Source organism: Oryctolagus cuniculus, chromosome 12, assembly GCF_051225735.1.
Source record: "Oryctolagus cuniculus isolate XC-2025 breed Fujian yellow rabbit chromosome 12, ASM5122573v1, whole genome shotgun sequence".
NCBI lineage: Eukaryota > Metazoa > Chordata > Mammalia > Lagomorpha > Leporidae > Oryctolagus > Oryctolagus cuniculus.
Window position 1 is genome coordinate 16,453,291 of NC_142878.1, and position 27,570 is coordinate 16,480,860.

Below are 27,570 nucleotides of genomic sequence, written 5' to 3' on the forward strand. Positions count from 1 at the left end.
TCATTATGCTGTAATTAGTGTATCAGCCATTGCATCTGTGTGGTACATCTTTATCCTTGAAATGAAGAACAACTTCTTTTTGTCTTTTTTTTTTTTTTTTTGACAGGCAGAGTGGACAGTGAGAGAGAGACAGAGAGAAAGGTCTTCCTTTGCCGTTGGTTCACCCTCCAATGGCCACCGCGGCCGGCGCGCTGTGGCCAGCGCACTGCGCCTATCTGAAGGCAGGAGCCAGGTGCTTATCCTGGTCTCCCATGGGGTGCAGGGCCCAAGCACTTGGGCCATCCTCCACTGCACTCCAGGGCCACAGCAGAGAGCTGGACTGGAAGAGGGGCAACCGGGACAGAATCCGGCGCCCCGACCGGGACTAGAACCCGTTGTGCCAGCGCCGCAAGGCGGAGGATTAGCCTATTGAGCCACGGCACCAGCCGATTTGTTTTCTTTCTAAACACAAAGTGCCTTTGCACCTTTTGCATCCACCAGCTCTGGCCTGACTCTTTCTGAATGTCTTTTCATTTGTCCAGACACTTGACCAATCCTCTCTTACCAGAGCTGCATATCACAGTACCCACTGTACCAAGGCCCTGACACAATCCTCAGGCCTGTTGGAATTTCGACCTTTGCTTCTTCTAAGTGGTTTTTCTGTTCTGTCTCCTGTTCCCTTTAAGCTTTCTCAGTTGTCTAGCATAATCTAATCTGTTCAACCGATGAACCATAAGGAAGAAATGGTGTACATGGTCTCTGCATGCTCCCATCCCCTCTTCACTCAGCCCAGAGTTATTTGCACTTAAAAGAGGGAGTTCAGGTTGTTTTTACCAAAGGATTGAATGTTTGTATATGTCATGGTATGCAAGGTGATAAAACAAGAAGTTGTTTAGATTTTTTTTAAAAAAAAAGAGAACTCTTATTTATTTATTTATTTATTTATTTCAAAGGCAGAAAGAGAGAGAGAGAGAGAGAATCTTTCATCCACTGGTTCACAAGCCAGGAACTAGGAGCTTCCTCTGAGTTTCCTACATAGGTACAGGGGCCCAAGCACTTGAAGCGTCTTCCGCTGCTTTCCATGGCACGCCAGCAGGGAGCTGGATTGGAAGTGGAGCAGCCAGGACTTGAAACGGTGCCCATATGGGATGCCAGCAGTAGAGGTGGAGGCTTAACCTTCTACACCACAGCACCAGACCCAGTTGTTTAGAATTTCAAGAGCTCCTCTGTAACTAAGGCATGTTTGTACATAGGCAGCTTTGTCTAGCTCATTTATGCATAACACAGTCCCATTATTATTTACATGAAATAGTAAAATACATCTTTAAGGTAAGAAGAGTGGTTGGCAGATGGCTAGCAAGATTTCAGTCCCACTTCACACCTGTGTTGAACTCAGAAACCACGTTGAACTTTGATCATTGCTATTTAGGACTGCAACATGTCAATTCACTTTTCTGACTAATAGGTTGGAAACTTGCAGATAGAAATGTACAGGATAGACTTGAAGAGCAAAATATTTCAGATGTACTTAAAACACGCCAAGAGTCACATATGTTGAGTGCTTGATTTTTTTTAAATACTGAAATTAACTTAAAAATTGTACTTTTACCTTTCTGGGTATTATGACCAAGACTTCCTTGAAAATTTAATTTTCACAAAGCAAATAACAATACATTATTTCAATGCCAATTTCCATAGATGGTAATCACTATCCTGTAAACTCCCTTTTTTGTTAGACTATCCCTTCTCTCAAAACCTTTCTCAGCTTCTCTTTGGAAAGCTTTTCAGCCAGATTGTTCGAAGAGAGTGAAAAGACAGAGTTTTAAAAAATTATTTAAAATAGATAAGTCTCAAGAAAAAAGAGGCAGGAAAAAGAAGAGATAAGTTATTAAAGGTAGTACTAAATAAGTGAAATAATCCAGACACAGAAAGAGAAATGTTGCATGGTCTCATGTGAGTAGAAGATAGAGAGGCCAGTAGCCTGATGGACACCGGGGGCTGGAGGGAAGGGAATTAGAAAGATGCTGGTCAAAGGACACAAGGTTTCAGTTATGCAAGATGAATGAATTCTGGAGATCTAATGTGTAATATAGTGAATATTGTTAACACTGCTGTGTTGGGTACTTGAAATCTGGTAAGAGAATAGATTTTATGTGTTCTCACAGTCACAGACAAAAAGTAAGTAAATATGTGAGATTATGTGTATGTTAATTACCTTGATTCTGTTAAACATTTCACAGTGTATACATATCTCAAATCATTTTATACCTTAAATATATATAATTTTTATTTATTATCATTAAAGCTATAAAGAAGTTATACATTATGTCAATGGTAGGAAATTGTGTTTATAAAAGATGTGCACTTATTATGCTTTGACAAAATCTGCAGTTTTTCACATTTTCCTTGAAAAAGTTATGATGAAAATAAAGCAAAATGGTTAGATAAAACTTGAAAAGTCATACCAAATGAACATATTTAAAAAACAAGCAGCTATGTACCTTAAGTGAATGCACTGGTTTCTTGATGTCTGACCCCTTTGTTCAAACAAGTTTTCCAGTTTAATGTAAAAAATCCATAGTTATTGTAGGATAGCAAAGAAAATCTGCCCTCACATGACAGCACTCTTCTGACACTCTCAAAAGGAGCATATACTGCATATGATGTCTCATTTCCCATGGGAACCTAGACAGATGGATACCATTTCTACAGGATTTATTGTCAGCACCAAGCAGAAAGTCTCAGTTCTCTGATATTCATGAGAAAGAAGGCCCATACATTAAAACAGCTCTAGAGGACCCAGACAAGTAATATGACCAGTGGCTATTTATTTCCAATTAACTATCTCCATCCCATCTTGTTTCCATTATCCAAAACCATTACAGAAGAGAAAATCTATCAAAAACTTTAACATATATAATATTCCCCACAAGAGTTAGGCATCCATGTGAGTCGGGCTGGAAATCTACCAATGTTGAGTGCTCAGCATGACTAATACTTTCCTCCCCTTTAGCTTTCCTTTCTACACCTTCTTAATTTTGAGGCACAAAATGTCCAGCATTGGAATCAGTAATGTGACAGAAATCAGGGGCTCAAATGAGAAGGTCATGCATGAGTTTAGTCCTGTTTGGGAGGGTCTCAAGACAACCGCCAGGTATTAGCCACTCACTAGGGCTGACAACACGAAAGAACAGACTGTTTCTGATGCCTTCCTTATCCTGGGCCACACAGGAGTGCCTTCTCTCTAGCACGAGTGAAATATTTCTGTTAGGGAAGCCAGTCTGAATCCGGGAGTCCTGAGGATTTTATGGAGGGAGGGCTGGCTGTGAACACACCTTATGCTCCATGACCAGCAATAGTTACTGGAATTCAGGACCCTAACAATGAAACCTTGTGTATATCATTAATCTTGATGTTTGTGCAGATCTGACAAATTGGTATGACATGGTTCACAGTTCCAGGTGAAAACAAAACTCATCAGTCATTATAATAAAAAAAAAAAAATCCAGAGAACCACATTCCCAGGGCTTGGCCCTGAATCAATCACAGTTTCAGGCTTTCTTGAAGTCACACAAATACAGAGTTAATAGATCTACTGTGTTACCACTTTCCTTACACGTGTGTTATTACACTGGAAAGGTTTCTATATCAGTTAATACTGAGCTCATGTGTGTGGAACAAGAGCGCTGTGTAGTTTCTGGTTTCAAATCCACTCCACGTTTTATTAGCTACGAGAATTTTAGAAAACTATTATATTTACATCTGTACTTTCTTATGTGTAAAATGAGGTTAATGATGGTAGGTAGTGTATTAAGTGAGTTCATGCTTTGGAAATGCTCAGTATAAAGGTGGCATATAACATACACCCAATAAATGTTGACCATGCTCAATTAATTATATTAATCTTCTCACCTACAGAAAAGAGTTATTTTTTTTTCCAGAGAGAGGTCTAAATTTTTCCCTCAGCTCTTACAAGGTCATTTCTAAACTCTTGGACTATTCTGAATGGTAACAATATCTGTTTACCTGGAGAACCAAGGCCACACCAGATAGCCTGTGCCAACCATGTGACTTATAGAGGGGCATTTAAGTCATGCCTAACAGTCAGTGCCAATAGTGTGTCTTATGTTAGGGTTGTCTTTGTCCATTTGTGCTGCTGTAGCAAAACACCTGCGACTGGGCAATTTATAAACAAATGAAATTTATTTCAAATAATTTGGTCTATAGTGTCCATTTGTTCTATTGTTTCCTGGCTGATTTTTGGCTGGTTGATCTGTCCATTGCTGAAGTGGAGTATTAAAGTCCCCCATTACAACTGTATGAGAGTTTATGTCTTTCTTTAGATTTATTAATATTTCTTTTAAATAGCCAGGTAACCTGTAATTGGTTTGCCTTTGGATGAATGAATGAATGAATGAATAAATAAATAAATAAATAAGACTTTAAAAATAAAAATAATCATCCTTTAGCACAGGCTGAATTTGTACCAATTTTAATCCTGAATTTAAATATCAGATATATACCAAAGACTCCTTTCCTAGAATATAAACTTCCTGATTTCCTCAAGGAATTAAACACATGGTCCAAGGAATTAGAATTAGCCCTTCAGGAGATTGGTGTCCAAGATGAGAACTTATTTCAGGGTAATTCTATAGAAAATACAATCACTGCTTCTTTAACTCAACAGAAAACACAATACTCAACACACAGTGTTAAATTATGGACAGCCTGCTTATTCTCTGGATGACGTTTATACTCGTTGATAGTTTTGGACCCATAGGTTGTCCAGGGCCATCTGGAATCCGGAGAGTGATATTGACACTTAGAAGCATCACGTTCTCTTAAGAATTTTCATTGACAAGCAAAATCTGATATTTGGGCTCTATCAGCATAGGAAATATATATTATTTCATCTTTTTCTCTTCTGGTAAATGATCCAAATATGTGAAACTAAGTATCTTCTTCTGTACAGTATTTATGTTACTATTATACCACAATATCATTTTATAATTGCATTTGTAGTAATTGGGTATTATTCATTTAATATCTAATGTATAATAAATATAAATGTCGGGCCGGCGCTGCGGCTCAATAAGCTAATCCTCCACCTTGCGGCGCCGGCACAACGGGTTCTAGTCCCAGTTGGGGCGCCGGATTCTGTCCCGGTTGCCCCTCTTCCAGGCCAGCTTTCTGCTGTGGCCAGGGAGTGCAGTGGAGGATGGCCCAAGTGCTTGGGCCCTGCACCCCACGGGAGACCAGGATAAGCACCTGGCTCCTGCCATCGAATCAGCGCGGTATGCTGGCTGCAGCGCGCCGGCCATGGCGGCCATTGGAGGGTGAACCAACGGCAAAGGAAGACCTTTATCTCTGTCTCTCTCTCTCTCACTGTCCACTCTGCCTGTCAAAAAATAAGTAAATAAATATAAATGTCTTATCTTAATTCACTCACATTTAAGAGAGTTCTCTGTAGATGTAATCTTATTTGATCTTTAGATACATGATATAATGTGTGTATTTTCCAACCTATTTTCAGATTAAGGAACCCAAAGCCTAAAAAGATTGTCATTTTTACGGAGATCTTATTAAAAAAAATGAGAGTGGGAATAAGAGAGGGAGGAAGAAGAGGGGTTGGGAGTATTTGTGGGAGGGTGGGCATGGTGAGAAGAATCACCATGTTGCCAAAGTTGTAATTATGAAATGTATCATATTTGTAACTGTAAAGCTCTATAGTTCTGCATGCATTCCTTTCATACTTACTTCTAAGGGTACACTTTAAATCTTTCCATGGGACCCTGAATCCTCTTAAGCTGGGTGGTAAACCATCTTGAGTGTCAGGGTGATCAAATGTATAGGATTAAGGGTCTGGTAATAATGATAGATAGAATTAAAAGGGAGGAAATGCTCCAACATGGGAAGCAGTCCACACAACAGACTCATAGAATGACAATTGCTTTAAATAGCACTCTGACCTCACGGTCAGCCCTTAAGGCATTATGGTCTGGCTGAAAAGCCCACGAGATCATTTGGGGCATGGAAAACTAAGACACTGTGGCCAAAAAATGTCCTACATGAAGGAACTTGGTGGGTGAGACACCAGTGAAGAGAAATGGTAATCAAAGAGGGAGGTACTTTTCTCTGAAGGGAGGAGAGAACTTCCATTTTTGCTTATGGCCTTTTCTAAATACTGATGGAGTTTGTGAATTGAGGGGACTTCCATAGCCTAGGCAGCTCATGTCAGGAGCCTCAAGATGATCACTGACGTTATACATAAGAGTGTTAATTGTTGAATTGAGAACAGGATTCACTGTGCACTGACTTCCCATTCAGGATCTCTGTCCTCAAAGGGTTGTAATATGGTTATGTCTAGGTGTTTGCAGGGGATGTGTCATTCTTGGGTACTTCTTTAAAGTTAATTAAATTTCTTAAAAAGGCAAAGAGAAGTGAAATTGACTTCAGGATGCAGTGACTTTGAGCAGCTCTGGTTGAGGAACAGTTTTTTGTTTTGCTTTATTTTTATTTTTTCCATGCAAATTGTTGAACTCCTTACTTGGCATAGAGTTGGTCTTCTGTGTATGAAGTAGGTTGAGGCTAGATCTTGGTGGAGAGTGGGACTGGAGGTGGGAGAAGGAGGAGGAGGAGAGGTGGGAAGGTGGGTATGGTGGGAAGAATCACTATATTCCTAAAGTTGTATTTATGAAATGCATGAAATCTGTATTCCTTAAATAAAAGGTTTCTTTGGGGAGAAAATAAATTAAAAAAAGAACATATACTATCAGGTATGCTATGTAATGCTAGATTAGAGAGAGTTATAAAGGGAAGGGTGGTGGGAAGGGAAGGGGAGAGATTCTCTCAAGTTCTTATTCTTTCTAATTTCATTCATCTTACATATCTGACTTCTGTAAAAGATTAATTTTAGAAAAGTTGGGGGCTGGCATTGTGGCATAGTGGGTAAAGCCAATGCTTGCCATGCTGGTGTCCCATATGCACGCTGATTTGAGTCCCAGCTGCTCCACTTCCAGTCCAGCTCCCTGCTAATGGCCTGCAAAAAGCAGCAGAAGATTCCACAACAGTTTTCACCCCTGCCATGCATGTAGGAGACCTGGAAGAAAATCCTGGCTCCTGGTTTCAGCCTGGCTTACCACTGGCTGTTGCAGCCATCTGGGGAGTGAACCAGCAGATGGAAGATCAATCTCTCCCTCTCTCTGTCTCTCCCTCTCTGTTAACTGCCTTTCAAACAAACAAATAAATCTTAAAAAAAGATTATCATAAACACTGCAATGTGACAGCAAGGTGTTTGCTGTTGAATAGTCTGTGATCAAATCTTGCCTTCCCCATTTGGGTCAAACCTTTCACTTTTGTAAGCCATTTGCAAAATGAGCATAATTAACTGCCTTCTGCCTAGGGCTATGATGTAGCTTAACCAAAATACACCATATAAACATCTTTACATAGGCACAACGCAGAGGAAATATGTAATTACTGGTTATGTCATTTTCATTATTGTTACCAGGCATATGGCATGTGACTGGCTTCTGATATATATTTAGAAAATATCATTTGTAAGATCTGGATGTAAAACCCTAATTCCGTGTCCAGTTCTCTTTCCAATGTTTGTTTACAAACAAATCCTTGTGAGAACAAATAATAAAAAAAAAGGACTGAATGCAATGTGACTCAATTGACTACATTTATTTTTTTCTTTTCAATATAATGGAAGAGGAATTTTATTCTACTCATTTGCCTTCAATTTCCTCCCTTTCTAATATTTATGTGTGAATATATTCATGAATACTTTCACAAATCAAAATATGGTAATCCCATCCTTTGGAGTAGGTTGTCAAAATTCAACTTTTTTGAATTTTTAAAGACTTGAGCAAATAAATTCTAAAAACATGTTTTTTAACATGGAGAATGATTCAATTTGAAAACTATTACCATGTAACATAACATTTTAACATGCATATGTCCATTAACTATGAAAATGTAGCTGAAATGAATGATTAAGAATACCACCATGTAATTCATGTGAAACATATATTGCTAGTGGTTATTTTCTTTCTAGAAATATTATTTCCCTGCCTAGAACTGTTTGACAAAATGAAATCTAAAGTAGGTCCTTATTTTTTCACATGAGTGGTTAAATAAGTAGGCAACTTTAAAATGAGACCATGCAAAATCTTCTGCTAACTTGTTGACACATTAATGATATTTTGAGGATATTCTTAAATTTCAAAAATAAAATATGTATAAATCTTATTTTAGCATTTATTTTTATATGGGTTTTACATACCAGTTTAACCTATTGTTCCCTAATTAGTCAACCAGCTGGGGATGACAGTCAAAAGCATTGGAATCTTCACATTCCCTGTTAATTTTTCTGGTTAACAACACAAAAGGGACCGGCACTGTGATCCAGTATGTTAAGTTTCTGCCTATGACGCCAGCATCCTATGTGAGCACCAGTTCCAGTCCTAGCTCCTTCACTTCCTATACAGCTGTCTGCTAATAGCCTGGGAAAGCAGTGGAAGATGGCCCTTGTTTAGGCCCCTGCACCCATGTAAGAGACCCAGAAGAAACTCCTAGCTTCTGGCTTTAAATAGGCCCAACTCTGGCCCTTGACCATTTGGGGAGTGAATCAGCGGATAGAAGATCTCTCTGTCCCTCTCTCTGTAGCTCTGCCTTTCAAATAAATAGATAAATAAATCTTAAAAAAATAGAACTTGTGATATTTAGACTTGACTGAATAAATTAATACACAAGAACATGAAGCTGCAGAAAAAATAATTTAAATGCATGCTCATTTGCAAACAGATTTCCTGTAACAAAAATGGCTACATGTTTATGTCCAGTCTAAACCTCTCACTGTTTACATGTCAGGGGGGAAAATGAGGTATGAAACTGAGAAGTCAAGCTGTTTGCCATGTTCATTATACATTTTCATGAACAGAAGACAAAAAATTCACAAATTGCAAACATAAAGTTGAACTAGACTTTTTTATTTTAGATAGATGCACAGAGAGAGAGAGAGAGAGAGAGAGATATCTTCCAGCCTTTGGTTTACTCCTCAGATACCCTCTTTGGCCAAGGCTGGACCAAACTGACACCAGGAGCCCAGAATATCATTTGGGTCTCCCACATGGGTAGCAGGAAGAGACCCAAGTCAATAAAATCAGAGATGAAAAAGGAAACATAACATCAGACACCACAAAAATAAAAAGAATCATCAGAAATTACTACAAAGAGTTGTATGCCAGCAAACAGGGAAATCTACCAGAAATGGATAGATTCCTGGACACATACAACCTACCTAAATTGAACCATGAAGACATAGAAAACCAAACAGACCCATAACTGAGACAGAAATTGAAACAGTAATAAAGGCCCTCCTGACGAAGAAAAGCCCAGGACCAGACGGATTCACTGCTGAATTCTACCAGACATTTAAAGAAGAATTAACTCCAATTCTTCTCAAACTATTCAGAACAATCGAAAAAGAGGGAATCCTCCCAAATTCTTTCTACGGAGCCAGCTTCACCTTAATCCCTAAGCTGGAGAAAGATGCAGCATTGAAAGAAAATTAAGACTAATATCCCTGATGAACATAGATGCAAAAATCATCAAAAAAAAAAAAAAAGAGTAATGATTATTTTATCCCCTAATCAATTGTCTTTGCAAAAATTAACTGATTTTATGTAGGAGGGCTTGTTTCTGGACTATGTTATATTTCACTTGTCTATATGTGAATCTTTATTGATAGTTGCGTACTATTTTGATTATTAAATGATTTTAGTTGATTTTGAAATTGGAATTTATGAGAGCTCCTACTTTATTCTTTTTTAAATTGGTTTTGGCTATTTTGGCTGTTCCAGGTCTTATGAATTTTCATACATTTTTAAAATAAAATTGCCAATTTCCAGAAAATGCCATCTAGAAGTTTTCTTTTCAAATGGAATCGTCCTTGTAATTTCCCTTTTATATTCTTGATTGCCATTGTTTAAAAATATAATTTATTTTTGTATATTGGCCTTGTAAACTGCAAGTCTGCTTAACTTATTTATTATTTCTAATCATTTTCCTGCAGATTCCTTAAGATTTTCTATATATTATATCATGGTAACCGTAAATAGAGATGGTTTTATTTTTTCTTTTCCAATATAGATATTTCTTATTTTATTTTCATGCCTTATGTAGTACCTCCTGCTTAATTTTAAATAGAAATGGTGAAAGTAGAAATTTTTGTTTTGTTCAAAGGTAAAAAACATTAACTTTTTCACCATTCAATGTGTGTTCTTTATCAGCTTGAAGAAGAACCATCTATTTCATGGTTGTTTGCTGTTTTTATCATGAAAGTATTTTTTTTTTGTAAATGCTTTCTCTGAATCTATTGAGATGATACTGCTGTTTTTGTCCTTTAATAGTGTGTGAAACTGTTTGATTTTCATATATTAAACCAACTCTGCATTCCTGCACTCAGTTCAAAGTATTCTCTTGTTTCTCATGTGATTCATTTTTGTCATTTAATTATTTAGGGCCGTGTGGTGTAATTTTCACTTATTTTTGTTTCTCAATTTTGTTCATGTTATTAATTTCTAATTCCATTCCATTGTAATTGTGGAGTGTGTCTTAAATGGTTTCAATAATTTTAGATTTATCAAAGTTTTATTTTTGGCCATGCCTATGGCTCCACATATCTTTGAGAAGAATATGTATTGTGTTATTGTTTGGTCGTAATTTCTACAGATGTCTGTTAAGTTAATTAGCACAACATACTTCAGGTTAACACTGATTTAATTTCCATTGCCTATAAAGTTTTTCCAGTGCAGTTTCTTTCCTTCACTCCATCTTGGTGTTATTAATCGTATAGAAATTATTGCTCACATATTATAAGCCCATAAATATCTATAATTCTATATATAGTTGTCTTTTAAATCAAACAGGTGAAGAACAATGTTACAAACAATACCCTTTTGTTCTTGATTATATTTACCCATGTGGTTTATTTCTTTGCTGCTCTTTGTTTCTCTTTATGAATTCAAATTACTGTCTAGCATATTTTAATTTTCTGAAATGATAGTGTGGATCCAAATGACACATACACCTATTCTCTTCAGAAAGCTCTCTGTGTGATTAAATAGTCCACCTTTTGATCCTTGGAAGGTATAGAGGGTATATATCATCACTCTTGACTTTTTCGACTGAATATACTTTCCTGACTGTCAATTTCTTAAATTTAGCATTTTGCCACCTGGATATGCTGAGCATTTCTCATTTCCTAAGTTCTTGCTTCATTTTTGTTTAGCAATTTATGTCTTTCATATCACATTTTACTATTGACAGAAAAGAAGAAACTAGTTTGTACTTGAAATCTCTTCACCTAAATACACGATTTATTATTTCCAAGTTTTGTATCCCACAGAAAGTAGACCACAATTCTGCTAAGGATTCTGCCACTAAATTGTAAGAAGTCCCTGGCCTCCAGTTTACAAAACCTGATCTTCAGTTCCTTCTGAGCCCTCATTATTAATATTTCTACCATAAGCGTATTTATGGTGATCTGATTTTTCTCTGAGATGACGGAGTTTTCTCTGCCATGCTCTTCACTTCCTCTGAGTTCTCACCTTAAGAATCACAGCAATCTTTTCAGGGAAATCTAGGCATTTTTTTTATTGTGGTCTTCAAATTTTTCCAGCCTTTGCTTACTGTACAAACCCAGAATCCCACTTCCAGGTACCAAAGTTCTTCTGTTGGTTTCCTGCTGTTACTGTAACTGAGTACAACAGACTCTGTGGCTTGGAACGGCACCATTTTTCATCTTACAGTTCTGACTGAGCTTCAAGCATCCTTTGGATTGTTCCAAGTATTTGATTGATTCCCAGACTTCTAATAGGGCAGATTTCCATAGGTTTTGCCAGTGTTCTCCTTGCTTTAATGGGAGGAGTAAAGAGACCCTTACTCAGTCATTTTGGAAGAGCTGCTTCTGTGATGACTTTTAAAAATCTAATTGCCAAATTTGACAGATGGTATGTAGCTCTCCTCATCTTTAGGATTACTGTTGTGTGTGTTTGAGTGTACTTCACATGGCAAAAATTGTTTTCTTTATGGCTACTAAAAGTGGCTGCTGAATAAAACAATGTAGGATGAGTGGAAATCCTCAAGAGCTCAAGAGTTAACCTGCATTCATCAATGATGATTCAGAACTTCCCAGGGAATGATTATCAGAAATCATTTATCAGACTTTCAAATTACCTACTAAAAGGTAAATTTCAAGCTTTCTTTGTGCCTTCTGCACAAAAACTCAGATTAATAATTTTCTAGCTAATAATTCTTTTTCCTCAACAATTCAGGCAGTATAATTCTTACAGAAGGTTACATGAGCCTTTTAATTTATAGTATTTTTCTTCATTTGTTGATGTCAATGCTAGGTGAAGACTGGGATCTGAACCAGGAAATATATTTGTATAGCAAATTGCATGCAGTTGATTTTTGGCTTGACTAAAGCTTTTTGATAAACATGAAAATTGATGGTGTGGCAATATAATTCACACACATTATAAGCAGCCCACAATAATGCTTGGCATATTTATGCAGATGTTAACCACAGATTCTTTTAGAATGGTTCAAATTTGTTTTTGTGGCTATGAAAAACATGGACAATGAGCATTTATGGATAATTATTGTCAAATAAAATTATAAGAACTACTTCTCCTTTGAATACCACTAGAATTCAAGCATAGAGCAAAAGAACCATTTAAATTATACAAGGAGATTTGTAGTGTACTATCTAAAACACAGGTTTCATCTTATTAGCCTTTTTAACCTTTATAATACGTGGTGAGCAGAATGGATTTGAAAAATTCCATCTTTTACATGAAACTATTCATAATAACCATATATTATGTTTGCCACTAGTAAATCCATAATGGAACATAATCTGATTCATGTTGAAAACCTCTGAAAATTAAAACAAATGATGCTTCATAATGTGACTCAACCCAACTAATGTTGAAGTTTGTAGAAATAACAACAGTGCTCATGTATTAAATCAGAGAGTTTCACTTGTAGTTGACAGCAGTGGACATTTGGCCACAGCAGTAGAACAAGGCTCCATGGGGGGAAGACCAGGAGACCCCAGTGATGGCTTTGGCTTGGAAGGTCTTCTCTGATGTATAACAGATGGAGCAAAGTCTTTGTGCCTTACACATTCCCTCTTTAAGGAATATCTGGATTCCAATTGAGGACTAGCCATGTGTCTATCATTTGTGTGTTTGAGTTTCCTTCCTGCCCTCATGCTTTCCCACTTCTCCCCCCATAGTCCTAGGAAACCTGATGGCCTGGCTGTGCATCCAACATTCCAGGCTTCCTTTGGGGGAAGCCATTGTATTTGCTTCCCTCTCTGTCTGGAACTCTCTTGCCATGTATGTGCAGGGCATGTTTCCTGGGTTTTTCAGCTCTCTGCTGGGAAGCTTCTTTGTCCTAAGGGCCCCCCTGACCTTTCATATGTATCAATATCCTGCCATGACTCTACCCTCCCTGTAGTCTCCTTCCCTACTTATGCTACTCCATGTTTCTCTCTAGCTAAGTTGGGCAAACTTCTGTAAATAAAGGACCTAATCGTATTTTTACCTTATAAGAATTTTTATGGCCTTTTGGGCCATTATGACCTCTCTTGCAATTACTTAAATCTGCTATTATCACACAGAGATAATATCTAAATAAATGAATAAATAAATGTTCATTGATGTGTTTCAGTAACACTTTATTTACAAAAATAAGTGTTATGCTCCTGAATGAACAATGGGTCATAGAAGAAATCAAAAGAGAAATCAAAAACTTTATGGAAGTAAATGAGGATAACAGCACTACATACCAAAACTTATGGGACGCAGCAAAAGCAGTGTTAAGAGGAAAGTTTATATCAATAGGTGCCTACATCAAGAAATTGGAAAGGCACCAAATAGATGAGCTTTCTATTCACCTCAAGGATCTAGAAAACCTACAGCAAACCAGACCCAAATCTAGTAGGAGAAGAGAAATAATTAAAATCAGAGAAGAAATCAACAGGATTGAATCAAGAAAAACATTCCAAAAAATCAGCCAAACGAGGAGCTGGTTTTTTGAAAAAATAAACAAAATTGACACCCCATTGGCCCAACTAACTAAAAAAAGAAGAGAAAAGACCCAAATCAATAAAATCAGAGATGAAAAAGGAAATGTAACAACAGACACCACAGAAATAAAAAGAATCATCAGAAATTACTACAAGGACTTGTATGCCAGCAAACAGGGAAACCTATCAGAAATGGATAGATTCCTGGACACATGCAACCTACCTAAATTGAACCAGGAAGACATCGAAAACCTAAACAGACCCATAACTGAGACAGAAATTGAAACAGTAATAAAGGCCCTCCCAACAAAGAAAAGCCCAGGACCAGATGGATTCACTGCTGAATTCTACCAGACATTTAAAGAAGAACTAACTCCAATTCTTCTCAAACTATTCAGAACAATCGAAGAAGAGGGAATCCTCCCAAATTATTTCTATGAAGCCAGCATCACCTTAATTCCTAAGCTGGAAAAAGATGCAGCATTGAAAGAAAATTACAGACCAATATCCCTGATGAACATAGATGCAAAAATCCTCAATAAAATTCTCGCCAATAGAATGCAACAACACATCAGAAAGATCATCCACCCAGACCAAGTGGGATTTATCCCTGGTATGCAGGGATGGTTTAATGTGCGCAAGACAATCAATGTGATACACCACATTAACAGACTGCAGAAGAAAAACCATACGATTATCTCAATAGATGCCGAGAAAGCATTTGATAAAATACAACACCCGTTCATGATGAAAACTCTAAGCAAACTGGGTTTGGAAGGAACATTCCTCAATACAATCAAAGCAATCTATGAAAAACCCACAGCCAACATCCTATTGAATGGGGAAAAGTTGGAAGCATTTCCACTGAGATCTGGGAACAGACAGGGATGTCCACTCTCACCACTGCTATTCAATATAGTTCTGGAGGTTCTAGCCAGAGCTATTAGGCAAGAAAAAGAAATTAAAGGGATACAAATTGGGAAGGAAGAACTCAAACTATCCCTCTTTGCAGATGACATGATTCTTTATTTAGGGGACCCAAAGAACTCTACTAAGAGACTATTGGAACTCATAGAAGATTTTGGCAAAGTAGCAGGGTATAAAATCAATGCACAAAAATCAACAGCCTTTGTATACACAGACAATGCCATGGCTGAGGAAGAACTTCTAAGATCAATCCCATTCACAATAGCTACAAAAACAATCAAATACCTTGGAATAAACTTAACCAAGGACGTTAAAGATCTCTACGATGAAAATTACAAAACCTTAAAGAAAGAAATAGAAAAGGATACCAAGAAATGGAAAAATCTTCCATGGTCATGGATTGGAAGAATCAATATCATCAAAATGTCCATTCTCCCAAAAGCAATTTACAGATTCAATGCAATACCAATCAAGATACCGAAGACCTTCTTCTCAGATCTGGAAAAATTGGTGCTGAAATTTATATGGAGGCACAAGAGACCTCGAATAGCTAAAGCAATCTTGTACAACAAAAACAAAGCCAGAGGCATCACAATACCAGATTTCAGGACATACTACAGGGCAGTTGTAATCAAAACAGCATGGTACTGGTACAGAAACAGATGGATAGACCAATGGAACAGAATTGAAACACCAGAAATCAACCCAAACATCTACAGCCAACTTATATTTGATCAAGGATCTAAAACTAATTCCTGGAGCAAGGACAGTCTATTCAATAAATGGTGCTGGGAAAATTGGATTTCCACATGCAGAATCATGAAGCAAGACCCCTACCTTACACCTTACACAAAAATCCACTCAACATGGATTAAAGACCTAAATCTACGACCTGACACCATAAAATTACTAGAGAACATTGGAGAAACCCTTCAAGATATTGATTGGCACAGGCAAAGAGTTTCTGGAAAAGTCCCGGGAGGCACAGGCAGTCAAAGCCAAAATTAACAATTGGGATTGCATCAAATTGAGAAGTTTCTGTACTGCAAAAGAAACAGTCAGGAGAGTGAAGAGACAACCGACAGAATGGGAAAAAATATTTGCAAACTATGCAACAGATAAAGGGTTAATAACCAGAATCTACAAAGAGATCAAGAAACTCCACAAAAACAAAACCAACAACCCAATTAAGAGATGGGCCAAGGACCTCAATAGACATTTTTCAAAAGAGGAAATCCAAATGGCCAACAGGCACATGAAAAAATGTTCAAGGTCCTTAGCAATCAGGGAAATGCAAATCAGAACCACAATGAGGTTCCACCTCACCCTGGTTAGAATGGCTCACATTCAGAAATCTACCAACAACAGATGCTGGCGAGGATGTGGGGAAAAAGGGACACTAACCCACTGTTGGTGGGAATGCAAACTGGTCAAGCCACTATGGAAGTCAGTCTGGAGATCCCTCAGAAACCTGAAGATAACCCTGCCGTTCGACCCAGCCATCCCACTCCTTGGAATTTACCCAAAGGAATTTAAATTGGCAAACAAAAAAGAGGTCTGCAGCCTAATGTTTATTGCAGCTCAATTCACAATAGCTACGACCTGGAACCAACCTAAATGCCCAGCAACGGTAGACAGGATAAAGAAATTATGGGATATGTACTCTTTAGAATACTATACCGCAGTAAGAAACAACGAAATCCAGTCATTTGCAACAAAATGGAGGAATCTGGAACACATCATGCTGAGTGAAATAAGCCAGTCCCAAAGGCACAAATACCATATGTTCTCCCTGATCGGTGACAACTGACTGAACACCAAAAAGGAAACCTCCTGAAGTGAAATGGACACTATGGGAAACGGTGACTTGATCAGCATAGCCCTGACTGTTAATGAACAACTTAATACATTATCCCTCTTAGTAGTTTTTTTTTTGTCTGTTCTACTTAATATGACTAGTTTAATTCTGTAATTAATACACAGTTATTCTTAAGTGTTAAAAATTAACTGAAATGTGATCCCTGTTAAACATTAAGAGTGGGAATAAGAGAGGGAAGGGATGTATAATTTGGGACATGCTCAAGCTGACTTGCCCCAAATGGTAGAGTTAGAAACATACCAGGGGATTCCAATTCAATCCCATCAAGGTGGCATGTACCAATGCCATCTCACTATTCCAAGTGATCAATTTCAGTTCACAATTGATCATAATGAAAGGACTAAGAGTCAAAGGGAGCACATAAACAAGTCTAGTACCTGCTAACACTAACCGATAGAATAAATAAAGGGGAGAGTGATCCAACATGGGAAGTGAGATACTCAGCAGACTCATAGAATGGCAGATGTCCTAAATAGCACTCTGGCCTCAGAATCAGCCCTAAAGGCATTCCGATCTGGCTGAAAATCCCATGAGAGTATTTCAGGCATGGAAAGCCAAGACACTCTGGCAAAAGATCTCTGTGAGTGAGATCTCAGTGGAAAGAACAGGTCTTCAAAGAAGGAGGTACCTTTCTCTGAAGGGAGGAGAGAACCTCCACTTTGACTATGACCTTGTCTAAACAAGATAAGAATCGGAGAACTCAAAGGGCTTCCATAGCCTTGGAAACTCATGACTGGAGCATAGGGAGATTACTGATGCCATAGACAGGAGTGTCAATTGGTAAAGTCAACAACAGGAGTCACTGTGCACTTACTCCTCATGTAGGATCTCTGTCCTTAATGTGCTGTGCATTGAGATTTAATGCTATAATGAGTACTCAAACAATATATTTCACTTTGTGTTTCTATGGGGGTGCAAACTGTTGAAATCTTTACTTAATGCATACTAAACTGATCCTCTGTAAAAAAAAAAAAAAAAAAAAAAAGAAACTATCAACTCCCAACTTGACTCTCACTGGGATTAAACAGGACAATAGGTCTGATCTGATTTCATCATCATTTAAAAAAAATCATCTATTATTTTTCACTTTATGTTTCTGTGTGGGAGCAAACTGTTGAAATCCTTACTTAATATATACTAAGCTGATCTTCTGTATATTAAGATAATCGAAAATGAATCTTGATGTAAATGGAAGGGGAGAGGGAGTGGGAAAGGGGAGGGTTGTGGGTGGGAGGGACGGTATGGGGGGGAAGCCATTGTAATCCATAATTCGTACTTTGGAAATTTATATTCATTAAATAAAAAAAAAAAATAAGTGTTTACATCATAGTGTGCTGTCTGCTGCTCTAGAGTTGCATTTTCCACTGCCTCTAAGCTAGCTGCCCATTAGACATTCTTTTAGTCTCTTAGAAAACACTCCAAGAATAGTTCTGGACACTTCCTCTGTATCAGGCACAACGGAGCGAGAGCAGGATCCAGCTTGGCCTCCAGCTGCCCTGTTTCTGTGGGTTCCAGTGTAGGCTTCTGAAGGAGGCAGCACTCCTGGTTTAGTAGGACATGATCAAGTTAATACGCTGGATCAGAAACCATCCAGATTCTATTAACCGGAAAAGAATGATATGAGTGTTTAACTGACACTTGAATTCTTTTCTTCTAATAACTTTATCACTCTCTGGAGACGTACTCACTGTTTTCTCAATAGCTTAGTTAAATTTTAAACTGCTTTCTATTATATTATGTGTATTTCACATTTTGATGAAGGGTTTTTATAAAAACTAAATAATACTTTGCAGTTCCATTCTGTCTTTCCAAAGACAATGCATGTGGCTGGCATTGCCAATTAAGTCAAAATCAACCAGTAATCCTTTTAAATGCATTCAGCTATGGAAGAGTCACTGCATTTCTCTGGTTCTGGGCAGGGGAGTGCCCCCATCTGCTCAGGGTCCATGTGTGAAACCACATTGCTTCATACACCAGAGTCACACTCAAGAGAAAGAACTGCCCTGCCCCAGGAGCCTGCCTCCTGCTGGCTGCAAATGGCCTTCTGTTTTGGAATGAACTTTCACTGCCTGATAAACTTCCAGAGATGAATCACTGCAGAAAGAAGGATGCGACACTTTCTCCAAAATACACAGTCCCCGGCTTATGATGCTTCAGCTTGATTTTTCAACTTTATGATGACGTAAAAGCAATATGCAGCCGGCGCCGCGGCTCACTAGGCTAATCCTCTGCCTTCGGCGCCAGCACAACGGGTTCTAGTCCCGGTTGGGGCGCCGGATTCTGTCCCGGTTGCCAATCTTCCAGGCCAGCTCTCTGCTGTGGCCAGGGAGTGCAGTGGAAGATGGCCCAAGTGCTTGGGCCCTGCACCCCATGGGAGACCAGTATAAGTACCTGGCTCCTGCCATCGGATCAGCGCTGTGCGCCGGTTGCAACACGCCGGCTGCGGCAGCCATTGGAGGGTGAACCAATGGCAAAGGAAGACCTTTCTCTCTGTCTCTCTCTCTCTCACTGTTCACTCTGCCTGTCCAAAAAAAAAAAAAAAAAGAAAAAAGAAAAAAAAAGAATATGCATTCAGTAGAAGCTATACTTTGAATTTTGAATTTGGACATTTTTCCAGACTAGCAATCTGTGATCGGATTCTCTCTCACAATGCTGGACAGTGATAGTGAGCAAAGTTACCAATCAACCCTGCAGTCATGAAGAGAGACAATGGATGCTTTAAAGTGTGCTGTTTTGCTAAGCCAGAATACTCAGTAGATTACATGTATTAAATGCACTTTCCACAGTATTTTCAAGCTTATAATGGACTTATCAGGAAATAACCCCATTAAAAGCTAGGAGCATCTCTATTCACTGTTGGACCTTAAAAGTCACCATTAGCATGATATAGTTTTCTATAAACACTGCATCATTACATCCAGCCAGGATGCTAAGCTCAAACCACTTAGCAGAATTCATGGCCTCACCTGGAAGACCCACACGTTTGTCTCCCCCCTGATGGCTGCCAGCTCTGGTCTACAGGAGAGAGCACTTCCCAGTAGACTGCTAGAATTACAGGCTGAGTGCTTGTAGCACGTTTAGAAAGCATAGAAATGTGTGTGGAGGAAAAGGAAAACAGGAAAAGATTTATTTGCATGTTAACCGTGTCCTCATTCTAGCATTACCTAATGAAAGAGTCCCCCTCCAAGGTCAGAACCAGCTGCCTCTGTCCCCTCTCAGCTGATCTCGGTGCAAACAGAAACTCATCCAAACAGAGAATAAGTCACAATCTTCTCCCAAGTCAGGTCCCCCAGGATATGAAGCACTGGAGGAGAAGCTCAGGACAGTATGAAATGAAAATTGTGTTTTGGTTAACAAGTAAAGGTGGACAAAAGAGCAATGAATATAGTGGATGGTGCTAGGTAAAAGCATCATTAAAAACACTTGGTTACATGCTTGAATTGGACAAAAACATGTACCTCTCTCATTATATGGGAGACACATACTATTTGAAATAAGAAATCAAAATGTAGATCATCTTATCACAGATTGATGTTGACAATCACCAAAACAGCTTTCTAGACAAAAACTGCAATCCATACTAGCATAATCTGTTTATGAGTTGACAGTGAAAATGGTGATTACCACTGGGCTAAGTCTCATATTAGCATTCCATGATGTTCTTAAAGACTGGACAGTGTTGGGTGGACAATAACAACCTCTTACTATAGGACTTTGCTTTATTTAGACCCTCTTCTGACCATATTGTTCCATCATGATCTTCCTCAAGGAGTCTCCAAAACACACAACAGAATGTAAATTTTCATTTCTGCAATCACATTCCAAGTTTTTTCCTCTGACATTTGTACCTGAATTCAGGATAGCCTGATTCTTACTTCTGAACAGATGGCTGGATTATTACTTGAGGTGGTAAATTCCATTACTAGAGATATATTACACTGAGGTAACTGGTTTTAACATTTATATCTGAAACATAAGCACCTCATTATCTTCTTATTTCTATATTCCTCACTGCTCTTGGTGATACCTCACGTAAGACTTCTGCTGTATATTAATTTGGCACATCTGTGACCTGTGTGCACGTCACTAAGTTGTGAATTTTGTCACCACTTGTCTCCCTTCATCACTGTTCTGTCATGATCCATGCCCAGCCTGGGTGTCTGCACACTTGAAATGTTTCAACCTGAAAATCTTTTCAGGTACCAACTCTACTCACCCTTTTTTTCATTCCTAAGAATCCCTCAAGAATTTCTCTGTGCTTTCCTGACAGAGTAATGCCCTGTCTTCTCTGAAAAAAAAAAACTAATTATAAAATATCTACCAACATCAAAAATGGAAAGAAAGAAACAGTAAAAGATATTCTTTTGCCATCATGGTCCTTTATTTTTAAGAATCTATCTATGAAGACAACATTTTTACAATCACTGAGATTCATAGGTATATATTTGAGATTTTTATCAGTGTACTTTTCATCACCACCAAGCCAGATATATCAGTGAACTATTCTTGTCTCTGATTCTGAAATTCCTTTTCAGTTATGCTCATCACTATCTAAGCCATCTTCATTGGATTCAATTCTCTTTGCCAGATATTAACAGTCCCAAGTTCATATGTGAAAAAGAACAACTAATGTTGATGCAGGGCTTCTCCTGTGCCAGCCATAATCAAGCACACTTAACATTTCTTATCTCCAAATCCTCATATCAAATCCATGATATAGACATGTTTAATAGTTTTTTCTCATTTTACAGTTAATGAAGCTGAGCTATCCATTATTTGGTGCAAGGCAAATGTCGACCTAGAGTTATTCCTTAGAAAAAGATAAAGGTAACATGATTAAGCCTAGAATGTGATCATCCAGTTAATTATTCCATAAGTTAAAGCCATCATAAAAAAGAAGTTAGATGGCACTGTAAATAGTGTAATCATGGCCTAAGCTGTAGATTTTTTTTACTATAGTGAGGGCAGTAGATCAGATAATTCTTGTGATCGTATACAGTAACTTAATATTGAAGTTGCTACTTGTCACCAGGTGATGCTTTTTCATCCACTGTTTCACTTCAAAGCACAGCATCTCCTACCCTATCCCCCACCTTAGAAGTCCAAGTGATAAAGATCAGAGAAGATGAGGGTATTTGTTATTTTTTTTTATTTGAAAGGCAAAATGACACACAGAGAGAGGAGAAGTGGGGAATTAAGAGGAAGAAACAGAGAGAGACACACACAGAGGTGGGGTTGGGGGGAGAGAAGGATGTATTTTCCCTTTGCTGGTACACTATCCAGGTGGCTGTAGCATCCAGGGCTAGGCCAGAGCAAAGTCAGGAGCCAAGAACTCCATCCCAGTCTTGTACATGGGTGGCATGAACCCAAATATTTAGGCCTTATCTGCTGCCTCCTAGGCACATTAGTAGGAAGCTGGATTGAAAGCAGAGGCAAGACTCGAAACTGGGCACTTTGATATGGGACGTGGGTATCCCAAGCCACAACCTAATATGCTATGCCACAGTGCCCACCCCTTGTTTTTGTTTTTAGGGCATAATATAATGGTACAGCAAAACAGAACAGATACTTCTAATTTGTTCTGAGCATTTATTTCAGTATCTATCTTGTATGTCTTCTGAAATATTGCTGCAATTTTCTTTCTCAAATGAATGGGATACATTAGAACATTTGTACACTGTTAATTTCCTGTACCACAGTAGGCTTAATTCTCTTGCAGGCGAATATAGTGTTTCACCCTACATTTATTGTGCTAAGTTACTGATCCTTATAAGCCATATGGCAGGTGTGTCATCACTCTGTTCTGGACTTAGGAGACAAAGCACAGAACAGCTCATGAGAGGGTTTTGTTGCTTCATGCTTGGCATGGAGAGGCGCTCTGGAAGGATTCCAAGCTAGTCTGTGTCCCTGAACCTCCAACTGCCAAGCAACCAGGCATATCCAGCACACACTCCCAGGGTGAGCACTGTGACAAATCATTTCACTTGTCCTCTCCTTGAATCAACTTTCTGAATATCTTTCCTTTTTATTTTCCTCTGATGAGAACCAAAACCTGAGCTGAAAATCCTGAGAGATCTCAACCTACCCCAAGAGCAAGTACAAATCAGGGGTGTCCCAGACCAGCTAAAGCCACCACAGAGTTTCCTTCCTCTGTGCCTGTGACTTCCTGGGGAGACACAGACAAGCCTGAAACACTGGGGAAAAGTATCTTGGCTGGACATTGGCCTGGTGGTTAAGCTCCCAGTTGGGATACTCACATCTAATATCAGAGTGCTTGGGTTCAACTCCAAGTTCTGCTCCTGATTCTAGCTTCGACTAATGCAGATCCTGGGAGTCAGCAAATGATAACTGAAGTAGCTGTGACCCTGGAACCTATATAGGAAACCTGGATTGAGTTTGTAGCTCCTGGCTTTGGGCTGGCCCAGCTTCAGCTGTTCCAGACATTTAAGGAGTGAACCTGTGTTTAGGAGATCTTTCTTTATCTCTCTCTCTCTCTCTCTAATAAAGTTCTTTAGAATTTTGTGATCAGTATGGAAGCCACTGGATTAAACACATTGCAACAAGACTTGCTACTTTAGGGTCATAATAGTGCTCCTTATTCAAAGTGCATATATTCCAAGACCCTCAGTGGATGCCTGAAACTGTGGTTAATACTGAGCTCCAAATGATAATACTAAACCCCAAATGTGCTGTATTTTTCCTATAAATACATAAAGTATCACCATTTCACCCACAAGAAACATGCTGAGGTTTCTCTTTGGCACATCTGATTTTCCAGTTTTACTCTGGGATCATTATTAAGAAAGTCATTAGAACACAAACACTGCAATAGCTTGGAAGTTGATAACTGCGACAGCCACTACGTAACTAACTAGCAGGCAGTGTATGCAGCTAAAATATGCTAAAGAAGGCATAATCCATGTCCTCGGAGGGACTGAGCAGGGCTGCACAGAGCAGCATGGTGTTGAGATTTCACCAAACTGCTCTGAACCAGATACACATTGTGTGTGTGTGTGTGCGTGTTTGATCGAGAAAGAGAGAGCAAGAGAGAAAGAGGGGAAGCTTCAATACCTAAATTACTTAAATGACCACAAGAGTGAGAGCAGGGCTGATACTGAACCTGGGAGCCAGAACTCAACCCAGGTCTCCCATGTGGGTGGCAGGAACCTAATTGCTGTCATCACCACTGCTTCTCAGAGTATCTGTAAGTAGGAAGCTAGACTCTGGTGCCAGAGCCAAGAATCAAACCTAGGCACTCCAGTGTGGGCCACAGGTGTCTTGACCAGTGTCCTGCAAGAAGCAATAGCATGAAGCTGCAGTAGGGGAAATCTTGGACCAAATGGTGAGGCCCCCTGAAGAAAAGCCAGACCCTAAGACATCCACTCCCCATTCATGCTGTTTGCCATGACATGAGCCACCCAGAGGGAGAATTGACCCCCACTTGAAGTCTTGGAAGAGTTCACAGCTGATGTGTACAGCAAAGCTCTGGGTCTCAGCCTCTTCCCCCAGTCTTTTGTTCTCTAAAGTGTGGGCTCAGCCAGATTAGCTCCTGTTTACCTCATAGTGGTTGATGAACATCACTATCCTGTGAGGGCTACACCAAGGGATGCTCCCTATACTCACAGACACAGAAAGGAAGCCAAGGAATAGATAGTAACAACGCCATGGCTGAATGATTCAACAGCCATACTTGGAATGGAGCACACTCTTGTGCACAAATCTACCTCATGTCACATGCAAATACACGTAGCACAACTCTGCCTCTCCAGGCAGCACGACCACTGGGAAGAGCAATCCCCTAAGGGATTCTAAAAACGTACACACATCCTAAGCCTGGTGTCTGTCCCAGTCATTGAGATATACCAGGACACCCTGGAAGCTAGATACCCTACACAAAACACACTTTAGTAGGCCATTAACGCTAACTCTTCTAGTTTTCTACTTCCTACAAAGACCTCTGCAGTCATTTTCTCAACCTCCTTTTCTGTGACATGGCCCATTTATACAGGGCAATTGAAATGCTGAGGCTGTTGATCCTAATAACAGTTTTATATTTCAGAGATATACAGGGTAATATCCCATAAATGTGCCATTTTCTTCCAGGTGGTAGACTGCATGTGATTTGTGCTCAGCTCATCAAAGCAAGTAAGAGCTCTCAACGTCAAAGCCACAAAGAATGTTTCCTTCCAATGAGGCTGTATGCTGCAGAGTACAGAGTGCCTGCTGCACCAACCACAGCCTGTCCCCACCCCAAGATGAAGTATGTGTGGGCTAAGTTGTGCACCCCTAGAATCCCTGTGTTGATGCACTAACCGCTAGTATCTCAGAATGTGGCTGCATTTGGATGTAGCATTTTTAACAAGAGAATTTAGGTTAAGTGAGTGTGGTGGAATGAGGAGGTGAAAAGGTCATGCCAAGATGGCTGCTGAGGTGAAAAGGTCATGCCAATTGGCCACTGAGGTGAAAAGGTCATGCCAAGATGGCCACTGACAACAGAAACTGCCTGGCAACAGGCCGTGATTGGATGGCTTTGGAAACCACATGAAAACAGAGCCTTTCTGACAGCAGGCTGTGATTTGGATGGTTTCAGAAACTGCCTGGCAACAAGAGCCTGACTGGCAACAGGCTGTGATTGGATGACTTTGGAAACTGCCTGGCAACAGGCTGTGATTGGTTAGGGCATAGACCGCCCCTTGACCAGATTGGCTTCCTTGGCTATATAAGCAGCTGTAGCAACTGAAATAAACGAGTCTGCAGGCTGCTTGCCTCAGGGTTCTGTGTGGTGACTCCGTGCCTCTTGCCACCACCACACTCCTCCTCTCAGAAGCAAATCCTTTCAGAAAAAAAATCAACTTCAACATCTGGTGCCCAATGTGGGGCTCAAACCCATGACCCTGAGATTAAGTGTCTCATGCTCTACCGACTGAGCTAGCCAGGCGAACCAAAAGTAAAAGGAGGAGCCGCAAAGCAGCGTATGCTTCTGGGTGGTGTGTGCCTAACCTGGGGTCACTTAGACCGAGGACAAAGACAAGGAAAGGGGCATAGGAGGGGGTTCTGTGCTCACCCTCACAGAACCGAACAGCACACCAAACACTGAGGGGCCTTCTTGCCGATCCAGGGGAGACCTCACTGAGTCCAAAATGCTGTCTCTTTCTCAGTCATGTTGGCGCGCCCCAATCCTCTAGAACAGGCATCTTTTAGAAGAATAGATTAAGACACAGTCACATACAAGGAAAGACCATGTGAGGACACAGGAGAAGAAGGCTATTTGAAAGTACCTTGATCTCAGATCGCCAGACCCCAGAACTATGAGGAAATAAACTTCTGTTGTTTTCAGCCACCCATCTGTGACACTTGCTTTTGGCAGCCATAGTGGATACCTACAATCCTTTCTTCAGGGCATCCAGTGAAGTGATTCTGTCCCTGGACAAGTTAGGTCTCCTCTGCTTTTAGTCTTTTCTTTCTTGCCTTTGGTTAACCCTCACACGTAATCTAAGCTTGTTGATGGTTTTGGCTCACTTCCAATTTACATCCACTCCAAAACACAGAGTAAAAACAACACATTCTGCAGTGACATGTTTTCACTTATTTACTTTTAAATGAGCTATGAAACAGAAGCAAAGAAAATCTTAGTCACATTCATATAAATTTTAGATATGAAATTGGAAAACTTTCTCATCTAAGCTGGCTTCAAATTGGCAGAAAAATCTAAAGTCAGGTTTTCCCCACCTATCTCTTACCCTTTTTAAATCCTGTTTTATTTTAAAAATGTATTTATTTTCATTTTATTTGAAAGGCATAGACGCAGAGACAAACAGAGAGAGAGAGAGAGAGAGAGAGAGAGAGAGAGAGAGAGATCTTCCACAACAGCTGGAACTGGACAAAGTCAAATTCCGGAACCAAGAACTTTTCATTTGAATCTCCCCTGTGGGTAGCAGGGACCCAAGTACTTAGCCATCACCTGCTGCCTTCAAGGGTGTGCATCTGCAGGAAGCTGGAATTGAAAGCAGAGACAGAACTTGAAAGCAGGCAGTCTGATATGGGATGCAGGTGCCCCATGAAGCATAATAACTGCTATGCCAAACACCTGCCCTTTTTTTTTTTTTTGTAAACCTAAGCCTATTAGGAGAATATTGGGTAAATGTGCAATTTCTCTGCAACCATCTAATAGAGGTGACATTTTAGAATGTGGTGAAATGTGGTTGCCATAACCCTATTTCAGGTCTTCCCATTAAATTAAAAATCATTTGTTCAAAATGTTGCCATTAAAGTACCAGCTATTCCCAAAGAGGAATTTATCCTCTTCCTCAGTAAGAAATCTAGTCATTCTATTAATTTTGTATTTTTGTGGCCCCATGCATCATGTGATGTGCCAGGCAAGGAAGCTCCGAGGAGAGGCACCATCAGCTGCTGTTTATGGCATTGTCTTTTGGAAACACAGTCTCCATTGGAAGTCCCTCCTGACAGCTGTGCACTTTGGGCTGTGGATGAAGAGCCTTTAGAGTGATGGTTTCTGATATCATCACTGGGCATCAGTCAGTGGCCGCTCCGAGGGAGAAGAGGTTTATCCTCCTTAAATGTTTCTGTAAAGGCAGAATATGCTGTCTGCCCCCCAACTCCCCTCGATTCTCTAGGCATCTGATCCCCATTCCCCCTCGGATCTCCAGGCATGCTTTCA

General features: G+C 39.5%; 1 protein-coding gene and 1 non-coding gene across 2 annotated transcripts in view; one reads left to right on the forward strand and one right to left on the reverse strand.

Annotated features, from left to right (window-relative positions):
* GABRG3 (gamma-aminobutyric acid type A receptor subunit gamma3) overlaps positions 1 to 27,570 on the forward strand; it is a 679,184-nt gene that overhangs the window by 527,950 nt on the left and 123,664 nt on the right. The gene's annotated exons all lie outside the window — the stretch shown is intronic.
* Positions 25,758 to 25,830, reverse strand: TRNAK-CUU (transfer RNA lysine (anticodon CUU)). The gene has a single exon. It is a non-coding gene; the product is annotated as a tRNA-Lys (tRNA).